General features: G+C 45.7%; 1 pseudogene; it reads right to left on the minus strand.

Moving 5' to 3' along the window:
- Positions 1–5,956: 5,956 nt before the first annotated feature.
- LOC149126183 (regulator of nonsense transcripts 3A-like) lies at positions 5,957–8,059 on the minus strand (annotated as a pseudogene).
- Between the last annotated feature and the right edge of the window lie 7,857 nt (positions 8,060–15,916).

Raw genomic sequence — 15,916 nt, forward strand, 5'->3', positions numbered from 1 at the left:
AGTTAAGACACCCGCCCTGGGTGCCTGGGTTCAGGTACTGGCTCCTCTTCCAATTCAAGTCCCTGCTAATGTGCACCTTGGGAAGCAGCAGGTGATGGATGGCTCAGTGCTTAGGTCCCTGCCACCTACATAGGAGACCCAGATTGAGTTCTGGGTCCTTGGGTTTTGCCTGGCCCAACTTTGGATATTGGGGGCATTTGGGGACTGAACCAGCAGATGGAAGATCTCTTGCCTTTCTCTGCCTTTCAAGCAAAATGAAAATAAGTTTTAAAAAGAAGACTACATTCATGGAAACTCTCTTAATAGTAAGTACTTTATTAGTTAAAAAGTTTATTTTGACATAATGAATTTGATCTTAGTGGAATCAAATCCTAGCATTCTCTATTGTTGTAAAAGTACCATTGGCTGAAGTCTTACATGTGGTACGGGTTGACTTGGGTGGTCACTTGACCACCTGCATCTCAGATCACAGTACCTGGCTTCAATCTCCTGATGCCAGCTTTTTTGCTAATGTAGACCCTGGGGGACAGTAGTGATGATTCAGTTACTTGATTCTTACCACTCACATGGGGAGACCCAGTTGTAGGGATTTGGGGAATCAAACAGCAAATGTCAACATTGTCTCTGCCTCTCAAGTAAAAGTGGGGTATCTGTCCAAAATACTTGGGACCATAAGTGTTGTGAGTTTTTTCACATTGCACATATACATAATGATATTCCCTGTGGGTGAAACCCAAATCTAAACAAGAAATGCACTTACTGTTTTATTTGTACCATAAGCAAGGTAATTTTGTACTTTGCATTTTGACGACAACATGGCCCATGAGATCAAGTATGAGATGATTCATCTAAGGTTTCATGTCGGTGTTCAAAGAATTTTGGTCTCTGGAGAATTTGAGATTAGGATTTCCCAACGTATATTATAATCATTGAAACACTAAAAGCTTTGTTTATTAATAAGATATCCATGGAAACGTTGATTTAGTTGAATATATAATGTTGAAGGGGGTGGCAGTTAGGTTGGAACATCACATCACCAAGGAGGCATCGCCAGCTGCCCACCTGGCTTTGCTAGTGCAGTGCCCCATGTGAACACCTTTGTAGGTGCTTCATTGCATATCCTCACAGCTACCCTGTAGAATCAGGACTCTTAACAGAGGAGCGGAGAAGTCCCAAAGCAGGAGGCAAAGCCATAATTGATACAGCTCTAACTACCTGCACCATCCTTGCCAGTCTCCAGCCCAGCTTTTAACTTGTTGCCTTTGGACAACTCAGCTCAGGCTTCCGAAAGACTTCTGTGCCTGTGGCGGGTGCTCTCTCCATGCTCCAGTGAGAGAACAGAGAAGTCAGCATCTCAGCCACAGACTTTCTGGGCTGGAAGTGTCTTCACAACTCTGCAGATGCTCCAAGGTGCCTGGTCTTTAGGCCGCCTTTACTCTTGCCTCTGACAGGCTGTGAATAGCACACATGCCGAAAGTCAAGCAATTCACATAATGCAGGCTTCTGTGGGCTAAGGTCCCTGAAGGTGATAGGAAACCATGGTCCATGGCCACAGTGAGAAGTAGCCCTCAACTTTTCCCTAAACTGCATACTGAGTAAGGTTGCCAGAAAAGAGTCCATACTTTAACTCTTAAAATTATAAACCTAGAGTTAAAAAAAAGCGTTACCACTACTAAGTGGCTAAAAATCAAAACATCATAAACTTCAGGGGCAATTCCCTGACATGATTCTGCAGAACTGATGGCAGGAAATAGATTCTTCAAATCAAATTTTCAGCTAGAAGATTGGAACCGATCTTGGAAATGAAGTAATATGTACCCACAGTGCCTAAAACTACCTGGGAAATTGTGTGTACTCAGTACTAACATGTTTTTCTCCTGAAGTTTATATACAATATTGCTAGTTTGTAGTAGTGATATTTTTCTAAACCCTGTAATTCAATGCCAAGATGAAGGAATATACAACTGCAGATGCAGTGTATGTAGTCTCATTAGGAGAGGATTTTAATTTGAAAACATGGTTGACCTGGGGCTGGCTGTGTGGCATAACAGGTTAAGCCACTGCCTGCAATGTTGGCATCCCATATGGGTGCCTGTTTGTGCCCTGGCTGCTTCACTTCTGATCCAGCTTCTGCTGTTGGCCTGGGAAAGCAGTGGAAGATGATCCAAGTACTTGGCCCCTGCCACCCATGTGGGAGACTCAGAAGAAACTCATGGCTCCTGGCTTCTTCCTGGCCCAGTCCAGGCTGTTAGGCTCATTTGAGAAGTAAGCTAGCAGATGGAAGATCGATCTCTCTGCCTTTCAAATAAACGAAGGAAGGAAGGAAATATGGCTTCCATCATTCTGCATATAACTTAACTTGGGTAAGCTTCCTGCTTGCGACCGTAACCTGCCTGCTGGTCTGGAGGCTGCTTGAAAGTGGGATGGCTGTATCCCTTGGGTGCAGGGCCTGGTACTCTGCTTGCTGCAGGTTTATAGACAGAGCTGACTTCTAGGAAGGGAGGGTAATGCTATAAAAGTTGTCAGAGGGCAATCTGTGTTTTAAACATAAGTTTTGATTTGAAAGAGTGACAGGGAGAGATGATCTTCCATCTCCTGGTTCACTCCCCAAATGCATAACAGCCAGGGCATACTAAGCCAGGCTGAACCCAGGACCTGGGAGCTACATCTTGGCCCTCACGTGGGTCAGGTACACAAGGACTTGAGCCATCACCTGCTACCTCACAGAAGCATTAGCAGAAAGCTAGATAAAAGCTAAGGCAGGGCTCCATCCCAAGCACTCCACTCCCAAGCAGCAGCAAAATTCCTCAGGCTGCAATACCCACAGAAGTAGCAATTTTAACATCTAGTGAGGTTTGTCCTTTGAAATCTGATCTGATCACGACCTCATTTAAACCTTAATTACTTCATTACTCCAGAAAAGCCACTCATAGGTTGGGGTTAGAGTTTGAACCTGCAAATTTGGGGGGAATACAAATACATGACTTGCAAGTGTCCCACAAGTCTCTTAAGACTCCAATTCTCTGCCTTCTAGTCTTTCTCCTGCTCAAACTAAAAAAATGCCAGTAGTCCTCTTTTTAGGCTCATAGGCTGTTCTGTTTGCTCAAATCTGCAGTTGAATACCTCTATCAAGGTTTTCACTTCAGCTCTTGAACTTTTTAACTGTAGAATTTGTTTGACTCTTTTTCACTTTTTATCTATATAATATTTATTTATTTGATTGACAGATGGAGTCCCCATCCACTGGCTTCCTCCTTAAAAGCCCACAATGACCAGGACTGAGCCAGGCCAAAGGCAGGAACCAGCAGATGGCAGCTCTCCTCTGTCTCTCTACCTCATAAATAAACAAAATTTTTAAAATAAGACTATATCTATAGAAACAAGCATGGTAGTGGTTCTAGTTTTATAGTGCTCTAAGCATAGTAAACATGACAGTCATTGGGTCTCTCTTCTCACATTATAGTACAGGACTCCTTGGTCACCCCAGGCCACAGCTCAAGCAAGCCAAGGTGTGCTCCAGCGTGTCACTCCAGAAGGTACAAGCTGTAAGCCTTGGTAGCATCCACATGGTGTTGTAGCTGTAAATAGAGAAGACAAATGCTGTGGGGGTGTAGCTTTCTCCACCAGATTTCAAAGGATGTTTCAGACAACCTGTGGGCCCAGGGGCAAAGCTACCACAAAGAACCCCTTGGGGCAATCCCAGCAGAAATGTAGGGGCAGAGGCAGAGCTGCCAGAGAGTACCCACTGGAACAGTGCCTAGAGGAACTACAGGGATGCAGCTATGCTCAGAATTAGAGAGCTGCTAGGGTGCAGCACTAGCCTAGGGAGAGCTTCTGGCACAAGACTGCAGCCCATAAAAAGTGTTGCATAAGCTGAGCCCAACAAGTAGCTTTAAAAAGCCTTAAAATAGGCCGGCGCCGCAGCTCACTAGGCTAATCCTCCGCCTTGCAGCGCTGACACACCGGGTTCTAGTCCCAGTCGGGGTGCCGGATTCTGTCCCGGTTGCCCCTCTTCCAGGCCAGCTCTCTGCTGTGGCCAGGGAGTACAGTGGAGGATGGCCCAAGTCCTTGGGTCCTGCACCCCATGGGAGACCAGGAAAAGTACCTGGCTCCTGCCATCGGATCAGCGTGGTGCGCTGGCCGCAGCGCACCGGCCGCGGCGGCCATTGGAGGGTGAACCAACGGCAAAAAGGAAGACCTTTCTCTCTCTCTCACTGTCCACTCTGCCTGTCAAAAAAAAAAAAAAAAAAAAAAAAAGCCTTAAAATAGAGCTGCCGGGTAGGGGCCGGTGCTGTGGCACAGTGGTCACAGCCTGCAGTGCTGGCATTCCATATGGGCGCCGGTTGGAGTCCCAGCTGCTCTTGAAGAAATGCTTACAGGGCCGGCACTGTGACACAGTGGGTTAACACCCTGGCCTGAAGCACCGGCATCCCATATGATTGCCAATTCGAGACCCAGCTGCTCCACTTCGTGTCCAGCTCTCTGCTATGGCCTGGGAAACAGTAGAAGATAGCCCAAGTCCTTCGGCCCCTGCACCCACGTGGGAGACCCGGAGGAAGCTCCTGGCTCCTGGCTTTGGATCGGCGCAGCTCTGGCCGTTGCAGCCATCTGGGGAGTGAGGACCTCTCTCTCTGCCTCTCCTTCTCTCCCTCCCTCTCTCTTCTCTCTTTCTCTCTCTCTCTCTCTCTTTCTCTGCCTCTCCTCTCTGTGTGTAACTCTGACTTTCAAGTAAATAAATAAATCTTAAAAAAAATCCCACAGCAATAAACACTTTTATTTAACCAATGGTTAAAGCACAGAATCAAAAAACATTAACATTTTAAAAAAGGAAGAAGTAGTGTAGAATGCAGTTTCACAGTTACATTAAGCTATATAAAGTGCCTATGACCCAGAAAGGCAGGCTGTGGAAGCTAGCTTGGGTTATCCCTGCCCCACATGACATTCCTGGTGCATAGCCATCACAAGGCTGTGAAACTGTTTTATCCAGTCAGCAGCCAAACCAATGGGCAGGAATGAAGAAAAAAAAAAAAAAGATTTTGAAAGGCTGAATTTTAGTGGTTACAAAGAAAGGAACAAGAACTGCTCTTTCTTTGGCACTGTAGCTCAGAGAGGGCTAACAAGAAGCACCAGGTGCAGATTTGACAGATCAGGTGCTTAAAAACACCAAAGACCCAAAGTGGATGCTAGTCACAAAGTACTTTAGAATTAATACCAACACAGTACAAATTTTCTTTTTCTGTTTTTTTTTTAACTTTAATTTAATGAATATAAATTTCCAAAGTACAGCTTATGGATTACAATGGCTTCCCCCTCCCCCACAGTACAAATTTTCTTCCCTGTTTTACTATGTTTTCTACTTTCCAATAAATCATTTCCTGTTATGGCTAAGTGGTAAATATTAGCTTATATATATATATATATATTTTGGACAGGCAGAGTTAGACAGTGAGAGAGACACAGAGAGAAAGGTCTTCCTTCTGTTGGTTCACCCCCCAAATGGCCACTACAGCCGGCGTGCTGCGCCGATCTGAAGCCAGGACATCCTGGTCTCCCATGTGGGTGCAGGGCCCAAGCACTTGGGCCATCCTCCACTGCACTCCCGGGCCACAGCAGAGAGCTGGACTGGAAGAGGAGCAACCGGGACAGAATCCGGTGCCCCAACCGGGACTAGAACCCGGGGTGCCGGCACTGCAGGCGGAGGATTAGCCTACTGAGCTGCAGAGCCGGCCAAATATTAGCTTATATTAGGAATGTTAAAAATCTTTGAAATTTATGTCCAATTTTTAAAGGATCACTCCTTTAAGAATGGTTTCCAGATGTCCCATGCTCCCTCCGTATTTCCAGCATGCAGCTTCCTTCCTAAGGAATCAGGTCACATCCCAGGGTGCAGATCTCAGGGACACCCTTCTCATTCACGGGGGCCAGAGGCTGTCACAAACGACATGCACACAGGGGCTCACTCTGCCTCTTCACTCTTCTCAGGACCAGTCCCTGCTGAGTCTTCTGCCTCCCTGATTCTCCCACCATAGAGGGTCTCCAGCTGCACTCACCTACTTAGAGAAAAGTTTCTAGCTGATGCAGCGGCATGGCAGGCCAGTTCTTAATCCTTAATTCTTTGCAGTTTTCTGTTGCTTATTTGCCTCTTTTGTGTCTTTTTCTTTTCTCTTTTTCTTGCAAGCATTTCTTTTCTTTTCTTTTTTTTTTTTTTTTTTTAAGATTTATTTATTTACTTGAAAGATTTACACAGAGAGAGGAGATGCTGGGGGGCGGGGAGGGAGTCTTCCATCCACTGGTTCACTCCCTAACTGGCCACAACGGCCGGAGCTGTGCCAATCCAAAGCCAGGAGCCAGGAGCTTCCTCCGGGTCTCCCACATGGGGGTGCAGGGGCCCAAGAACTTGGGCCATCTTCTACTGCTTTCCCAGGCCACAGCAGAGAGCTGGACACGAAGTGGAGCAGCTGGGTCTCGAACTGGCAATCATATGGGATGCCAGGGCTTCAGGCCAGGGTGTTAACCCACTGTGTCACAGCGCCAGCCCCACAAACATCTCTTTTCTAACTTCCTCCTTCATTCTTGTTTCTCAACTTCTCTGCTTTTACAATTTTCCGTTTTTAATATATTCTAAAAGGGGCTTACTTCTAGCAGTGAGCTCCCTTGACCTTGCTTCCAATTCTCTGAGGAGAGTTTTGGGGCTGGCATTGGTTTTCTCCTCCACCACAGTCAGCTTCTAAAAACCTCTTGTACTCATGCTCATCTTCAATGCTTCCAGTCTTGGCATCTTTCTTTTTTTTTTTTTTTTTAAGATTTATTTTATTTATTTGAGAAGTAGAGTTACAGACCGTGAGAAGGAAAGACAGAGAGAAAGGTCTTCCATCCACTGGTTCACTCCCAAATGGCCGCAACGGCTGGAGCTGCGCCGATCCAAAGCCAGGAGCCAGACGCTTCTTCCCAGTCTCCCATGCAGGTGCAGGGGCCCAAGGACTTGGGCCATCTTCTACTGCTTTCCCAGGCCTCAGCAGAGAACTGGATTGGAAGAGGAGCAGCCTGGTCTCGAACCAGCGCCCATATGGGATGCTGGCACTACAGGAGGAGGATTAATGTACTGCACCACAGCGCCAGTCCCCTTGGCATCTTTCATCTTCAGCTTCCTCTTGGCTACCTTCTGGAATGGAGCATATTCAACCACTATTAGGAAAATATTTGCATATTGGCGCCTACTCACACGGAGCACCAAAAATGTTAGGAATAGAGGTGCAGAATAGAGAGGAGACGGTGTACGAATTTACAGCCAGACCGAATTTATTCAGAGAAATAAATCCGTAGAGGTGGGTGACCAACTCCCAGCATACACATGCTGGAACGCGTAGCAGAAGGCCCTGCCCCCCAGAGGCCGGGCCTTTTTCTATTTTAGGAGGGCTAAGGATGGGCATGGGGGTAGGGGGCAGCAGGTGGAGGGGAATTTCTGGAACTGGTCTTTCAGGTGGCCATGGGAGGTGGGGTATGAAGGCAGTAGGGTGTGAGACCAATTGAGATTCAAGGGCAAGGAATAAATTCCAGTGTTTATCTTTTGGGCAATGAGCAAGAATGGCTGAGGCTTATGTCTTTTTCCATCAACCACTGCTGGGTACTCCAGGCCTTTGCTGTCAATGAAGATAAATCCATCAAAACGATCTCTGAAAAGAAGGATATCATCAAAAAAATGATGTATCCCCTTGAGTAGAGGTGAGGATAAAGATTGAGGTCTGCCTTGAAGTGCTCAAAGTAATGGCACACAGGCAGTGGGTGCAGCTGCTCCTCCAGCTGCTGCTTGGTGAAGCCAGGCGGGAGCCATCGCACCACCACCACTTGCCCACCAAGCCAGCAATCAGGACACGGCCTGACCCAGGCCAGCAGGGACCCAAATCCCTACCATCCTGCACACTTCCAGAAGAAAGGTTTTGCTCATGTTCCATAATGTATCTTGAGAAATAAATTACCTTTTCAGATAATCATCTCTGAGGAGCTTTGAAGCCTCAGGAAATAAACTCGCTTCCATGCAGCTGATGTAACTAAAGAGCATTTTTCATGCTTCACTTCAAAAGATGGGCACGGGGGTGGGGTCGGGGGGGTGGTGCTGGTCAGTGCTGTGGCATAGTGGGTAAAGCCACTGCTTGCAGTGACAGCATCCCATATGGGCACTGGTTCAAGTCTGGGCTGCTTCATTTCTGATACAGCTCTCTACCACAGCCTGGGAACGCAGTAGAAGATGGCCCAAGTACTTGGGCCCCTACACCTATGTGGGAGACCTAGAAGAAGCTCCTGGTTCCTGGCTTTGGATAAGCCCAGTTCCTGCCTTTGTGGCCAATTGGAGAGTGAATGAGCAGATGGAAGACCTCTCTCTCTGCCTCTGCCTCTGCCTCTGCCTCTGCCTCTCAGCAACTCTCTACCTTTCAATTAAATAAATAATTTTTTTTAAAAAATCTTATTAAGGGGGCCAGCATTGTGGCACAGCAGGCTAAGGTGCCACCTGCAACACTGGCATCCCAAATCAGAGAACTGGATCGAATCCCAACTACTCTGCTTCTGATCCAGCTCCCTGCTAACGTTCCTAGGAAAACAGTGGAGGACGGCTCAAGTACTTGGGTCCCTACCACCCACATGGAAGACACAGATGGAGCTCTGAGCTACTGGCTTTGGTCTGGACCAGCCTCAGGCATTTTTGCCATTTCTGAATGAGCCAAAGGATCAAAGGGATGGAAGATTGAGTGTTCTCTCTCTCTCCCTGTCTCTCTCTCTCCTCTCCCAGATAAATAAATAAATGTTAAAAAAGAAAGAAAGAAAGAAAGAAAGAAAGAAAGAAAGAAAGAAAGAGGCCAGCACTGTGGAGTAGTGGGTAAAACTGCCTCCTGCTGTGCCAGCATCCCATATGGGCGCCAGTTCAAGTCCCAGATGCTTCACTTCCAATCTAGCTCTCTGCTGTAGCCTGGGAAAGCAATAGAAGATGGCCCAAGTCCTTGGGCCCCTGCACCCATGTGGAAGACCTAGAAAAAAGCTCCTGGCTCCTGGCTTCGGATCTGCATAGCTCCAGCCATTGCAGCCATCTGGGGAGTGAACCAGCAGATGGAAGACCTCTCTCTCTCCCCCCGCCCCCTGCCTCTCCTTCTCTTTCTGTGTAGCTCTTTCAAATAAATAAAATAAGTCTCAAGGAGGAGGAGGAGGAGAGAGAGAGAGAGAGAGGGGAGGAGGAGGAGGAGGGAATAAGGAGAAGAAAGAAAAGGAGACAGTATGGGGGCAGGGGCAGGGCCAGCATTGTGGCATAGCTGGTTAAGCCTCCTACTGCAAGGCCAGCATCCTATATGGGTGCCAGTTCAAGTTCCAGATGCTCCACTTCCAATCCAGCTCCCTGCTAATGTGCCTAGGAAAGCAACAAAAGATGACCCAAGCACTTGGGTCCCTGCACCCAGAAGAAGCTCTGGGTTCCTGGCTTCATCCTGGCACAGTCTGGGCCATTGCAACCTTCTCTGTAACTGCTTTTCTAATAGATAAAAAATACATCTTTAAAAAAGGCTTACTAAGGCAGCTTTTCTGAAAGGTTTTTTTTTTTTTTTTTTTTTTTTTTTTTTTTTTTTTTTTAAACTTTTATTTAATGAATATAAATTTCCAAAGTACAGCTTATGGATTACAATGGCTTGCCCCCCATAACGTCCCTCCCACCCGCAACCCTTCCCTTTCCCACTCCCTTTCCCCTTCCATTCACATCAAGATTCATTTTCGATTCTCTTTATGTACAGAAGATCAGTTTAGCATACATTAAGTAAAGATTTCAACAGTTTACTCCCACACAGAAACATAAAGTGAAAAATACTATTTGAGTACTAGTTATAGCATTAAATCTCAATGTACAACCCACTAAGGACAAAGATCCTACATGAGGAGTAAGTACACAGTGACTCCTGTTGTTGACTTAACAAATTAACACTCTTGTTTATGGCATCAGTAATCACCCTAGGCTCTTGTCATGAGTTTCCAAGGCTATGGAAGCCCCCTGAGTTCACTGACTCTGATCATATTTAGACAAGGCCATGGTCAAAGTGGAAGTTCTCTCCTCCCTTCAGAGAAAGGTACCTCCTTCTTTGATGACCCGTTCTTTCCACTGGGATCTCACTCGTGGAGATCTTTCATTTTTTTTCCCCAGAGTGTCTTGGCTTTCCATGCCTGAAATACTCTCATGGGCTTTTCAGCTTGATCCGCATGCCTTAAGGGCTGATTCTGAGGCCAGAGTGCTGTTTAGGACATCTGCCATTCTATGGGTCTGCTGTGTATCTCACTTCCCATGTTGGATCATTCTCTCCCTTTTTGATTCTATCAGCTAGTATTTGCAGACACTATTCTTGTTTATGTGATCCCTTTGGTTCTTAGTCCTATCATTATGATCAATTGTGCACAGAAATTGATCACTGGGACTAGTGAGATGGCATTGGTACATGCCACCTTGATGGGATTGAATTGGACTGAAAGGTTTTTAAAAATTTTTATTTATTTTTTATTTGAGAGGAGGAGGTAGATAGAAACAGTGTTCATCCCCTAAATGCTCACGATGGCCAAGGCTGGGTTCAGCCAAAGCTCAGAGCTGGGAACTCAATCCTGGTCTCCCACATAGGTGGCAGGAATCCAACAACTTGAGCCAACACCTGCTGTCTCCCATGGTGTACATTAGCAGGAAATCAGAATTGGGAGTGGAGTCATCACTTGAACTTAGGTATGAGTGTTTTACCTGACATCTTAACTAGGCCAAATCTCTGCTCTTAAATTTTTTATTTTGAAATTTTTTTAAGATTTATTTTTTATTTATTTGAAAGGCAGTGTTAGAGAGGAGAAGAGAAAGAGAGAGAGATCTTCCATCTACTGGTTCACTCCCCAAATGCTTGCAACAGCCTGGGCTGGAACAGGCCAAAGCCAGGAGCCAGGAGCTGCTTCCAGGTCTCCCACGTGGCTGCAGGGGCCCAAGGACTTGGGCCATCTTCCTCTGCTTTCCCAGGCTTATTAGCATGGAGGTGGATCAGAAATGAAGCAGAGGCCGGTGCTGTGGCATAGTGGGTAAAGCCACCACCTTCAGTGCCAGCATCCCATATGGGCACTGGTTTGAGACTCGGCAGTAGATGGCCCAAATATTTCAAGTAAAATAAAGTGAAGCAATAGGGTCTTTTTTTTTCTAAAAGATATATATAGATATAGATATAGATATATATTTGAAAGGCAGAGTTACAAAGAGGTAGAGGCAGAGAGACAGAGAGAGAGGGGTCTTCCATCCTCTGGATCACTCTCCAAATAGCCACAATGGCTGGAGATGTGCCGATCCAAAGCCAGGAGCCAGGAGCTTTCTCCGGGTCTTCCCATACGGATGCAGGGGCCCAAGGACTTAGGTATCTTCTGCTTTCAGAGGCCATAGCCGAGAGCTGGATCAGAAGTGGAGCAGCTAGGACTTGAACAAGCATCCATATGGGATGCTGACACTGCAGGTGGTACCTTTATCCACTACGCCACAGCGCCAGCACCAGCAATCAGGTCAAACTGGTGCCTGTATGGGATGCCTGCCTGGTAGGCAGAGGCTTATGCGACAACTCTGTCCCCTTGAATTAATTTTAAATTTATAAAAAATGGCAAAGATTGTACAAGGAATATTTGTCTACTAATAATTTCTTCTAATATATTACATATTAACATTTTAAAAATATATTACATACTCATGTATCTTAAATAACATAGTACAATGATGAAAGCATACTAATATTGGTATCACACTATTAACTAAGCAACCAACTTAACTGAATTTCACAGCTTTCCCTCTTCTGTTCTTTTTCTAATCTAGGGCCAAATTCAGGATCACATATTTCATTTATATCTCATGTCTCCTTAATTTTCTTCAATTTGTCACAGTTCTTTAGTCTAAAATAAACTCATGATCTCGACACTTTGGTAGAACACTGATCACATATTTTGTGGAAGGTCCCTCAATCTGGCGATCTGTTAGAGCACCATCTAGTGTTAAGTAGCAGAAGGGTCTACAGGCTCAGAGAAAATAGAATTTCTGGAAGGACAGCCACCGAGGAAGCCAGATGACTATGACTAATCCTTAATGTGCGGATAATGTTATATGTCGACAAGCATCAGGAACTTCCAGGGGACCAGGAGCTTATTCATCAGAATAAACTAGGCTTCAGCCAGAAGCCAACCATCTAGGATTTCAGATTTTCAAATGCTCAGATAAGGATTTCAAGGTAGCCATTTCAAGGAAACTCAATGAACTGCAAGGGAACACACAGAAATGATTTAACACTCCAACAGAGAGCTTTGACAGACATATAGAAGTAATTAAAATAAGTTAAACAAAGTTGGGTGTTTGGCATCGTGGCTAAAACACATGCATCCTATTTTAGAACTCCTGGCTTTGCTTCCAATTCCAGCTTCTTGCTAATTTGCACCCTGGAAGGCAGCAGGTGATGACTAGAGTGGTTGGGTCCCAGATATCCATTTGGGAGACATGATGGAGTTTGAGGCTCCAGGCTTTGGCCTGGACCAGCCCTGGCTGTTGCAGGCATTTGGAAAATGAAGTAGTAGATGGAAGATTCTCTCTGTCTCCTCTTCAAATAAAATAAAAATTTTAAAAATATGTTCTAGGGGCCAGCACTGTGGTGTAGTGGGTAAAGCTACTACCTGCAGTGCCGGCATGCCATATGGGCGCCAGTTCAAGTCCCGGCTGCTCCACTTCCGATCCAGCTCTCTGTTATGGCTTGGGAAAGCAGTGGAAGATGGCCCAAGTCGTTGGGCCCCTGCTCCCATGTGGGAATACCCGCAGGAGGCTTCTGGCACCTGGCTTCGGATCAGCACAGCTCCAGCTGTTGCAGCCAACTGAGGAGCAAACCAGCAGATGGAAGACCTCTCTCTCTCTCTCTGCCTCTCCTTCTCTCTCTGTAACTCTGACTTTCAAATATATAAATAAATATTTAAAAAATATGTTCCATACAAATATAACCAAAAAGAAAGTAGAAATAGTCATACTTATATCAGATAAAATATATTTTATTTATTTTTTTAAAGATTTATTCATTTATTTGAAAGGCAAAATTACAGAGAGGCAGAGGCAGAGAGAGAGAGAGGAGAGAAAGAGAGAGAGAGAGAGAGAGAGAGAGGCTTTCAATCCACTGGTTCACTCCCAATCTGAAGCCAGGAGCCAGGAGCTTCTTCCAGGACTCCCACGTGGATGCAGGGGCCTAAGCACTTGGGCCATCTTCCACTGTTTCCTCAGGCCAACAGCAGAGAGCTGGACTGAAAGAGGAGCATCCAGGGCACAAACTGGCATCCATATCAGATGCCGGCACCATAAGCAAAGCCTTAGCCTACTACACCACAGCACCAGCCCCCCCCCCCCAAAAAAAAATGAAAAATTCCTTGAAATAAATGATAAATGGAAACACCACATACCAAAACTTTGGGATACAGCAAAAGCAATACTAAGAGGGAAGTTTATAGTAGTCACAAAAGCAGATAGGGATGGGGCTAGTGCTGTGGCGTAGTGGGTAAAGCCACTGCCTGCCAGTGCTGGCATCCCATACGGGCATCTATTTCCGATCCAGCTCTCTGCTATGGCCTGAGAAAGCAGTGGCAGATTACCCAAATCCTTGGGCCCCTGCACTGCACCCACGTGGGAGATCCAGAAGAAGCTCCTGTCTCCTGGCTTTGGATCGGTCCAGCTCTGGCCGTTGCAGCCATCTGGAGAATGCACCATTGGATGGAAGACCCCTCTCTCTGCCTCTGCCTCACTGTAACTGCTTTTCAAATAAATAAATTTTAAAAAATTAAAGAAAATAGAGACAGAAAAACAGAGGATTGTTATAAGTAACTGAAAGCAATTAGATGGCAACAAATTTGATAATGTAGAAGAAATGAACAAATTCCTGGACAATACACCTTACCAAAAAGAAATAGAATACTAAACAGACAAATGAAAAGCAGCAAGATTGAATTTGTAATAAAAATTCTCTGATCAAAGAGAAGCTCAGGACTAGATGGCAATAATTCTGAATTCTACCAAAAATTTAAAGAAGAATTAACGCCAACATTTTTTTTTTTGGACAGGCAGAGTGGACAGTGAGAGAGAGAGACAGAGAGAAAGGTCTTTCTTTGCCGTTGGTTCACCCTCCAATGGCCGCTGCGGCCGGCGCGGGGCAGCCGGCGCACCGCGCTGATCCGAAGGCAGGAGCCAGGTGCCAGGTGCTTCTCCTGGTCTCCCATGAGGGTGCAGGGCCCAAGGACTTGGGCCATCCTCCACTGCACTCCCTGGCCACAGCAGAGAGCTGGCCTGGAAGAGGGGCAACCGGGACTAGAACTCGGTATGCCGGTGCTGCAAGGCGGAGGATTAGCCTAGTGAGCCACGGCGCTGGCTCCAACATTTCTTAAAGTACTCCAAAAAATAGAAGAGGGAGAAATTCTTTCAAATTCATTTTATGAGGCCAGTGTTACCCTGATACAAAAACTGGACAGACACACAAGCAACAAAAAGCAAGCAAGCTACAAGCCAATATCCTTAATGAACATAGATTAAAAATCCTCACAAAATACTAGCAAGTTGAACCTAACAGCACATTAAAAATGTTGTTAACTAAAGTCAAGTAGGATTCATTCTAGGGATGCAAGGATGGTTCAACCTATGTAAATTGTTAAACATGACACACCACTTCAAAAGAATGAAGGACTAATCCTATGATCATCTCAACAGTCACTGAAAAAGCATATGATAGAATTTGACATATCTTCATGATAAAAACTCAACAAGTTTGGTAAGGTAGGAACACAGTTCAACACAATAAAGACTATATAGTCAGTAGCTAACGTTATATTGAATGAGGAAAAGCTGAAGTCTTTCACTCTCTAAGATCTGCAAGAAGACAAGTACAACCATTTCACTACTTGCATTCAACATAGCACTGGAAGTCCTAACCAGAGCAATTAGGCATGAGAAACAAGAATATCCAAATCAGAAAGAAGGAGGTCACCTTTCTACTGTTTGCAGATGATATGATTTTTTTTTTTTGACAAGCAGAGTGGATAGTGAGAGAGAGAGACAGAGAGAAAGGTCTTCCTTTTGCCATTGGTTCACCCTCCAATGGCCGCCACGGCTGGCACCTGCAGCCGGCACACCGCGCTGATCCGAAGGCAGGAGCCAGGTGCTTCTCCTGGCTCCCATGGGGTGCAGGGCCCAAGCACTTGGGCCATCCTCCACTGCCTTCCCAGGCCACAGCAGAGAGCTGGCCTGGAAGAGGGGCAACCGGGACAGAATCCAGCGCCCCGACCGGGACTAGAACCCGGGGTGCCGGCGCCGCTAGGTGGAGGATCAGCCTAGTGAGCCGCAGCGCCGGCGATGATATGATTTTATATACAGAAAACTCCAAACACTAACAACTAATAAACAAATTCAGCAAAGTTGCATGATACAAAGTCAGTGACATTGTTACACATTAACAGTGAATTATCTGAAAAAGAAATCAAGAAAGCAATTCCATTTTCAAAAACTATCAAAACAAACAACCATATGAACAAATTTCACCTAGGAGGTGAAAGATCTTTACAATGAAAACTACAAATCATTAATGAAAGAGATAGAAGAGGACATGAAGAAATGAAAAGACATCCCAAGTTCTTGGATTAAATTAATTAACAGCTTTAAAATATCCATACAAGGGCCCAGCATTGTGGCACTGTGGGTTAAGCTGCTGCCTGCGATGCCTGTATCCCGTATGAGGAATGGTTCTAGTCCCAGCTGCTCCACTACCAATCCAGCTCCCTGTTAATGCAACTTGGAAAGTAGCAGAAGATGGCCCAAGAACTTGGGAGACCCAGGTGGAGTTTTAGGTTCCTGGCTTTGTCCTGGCTCAGCCCT

Source organism: Oryctolagus cuniculus, chromosome 6 (genome assembly GCF_051225735.1).
Source record: "Oryctolagus cuniculus isolate XC-2025 breed Fujian yellow rabbit chromosome 6, ASM5122573v1, whole genome shotgun sequence".
Classification (NCBI taxonomy): domain Eukaryota; kingdom Metazoa; phylum Chordata; class Mammalia; order Lagomorpha; family Leporidae; genus Oryctolagus; species Oryctolagus cuniculus.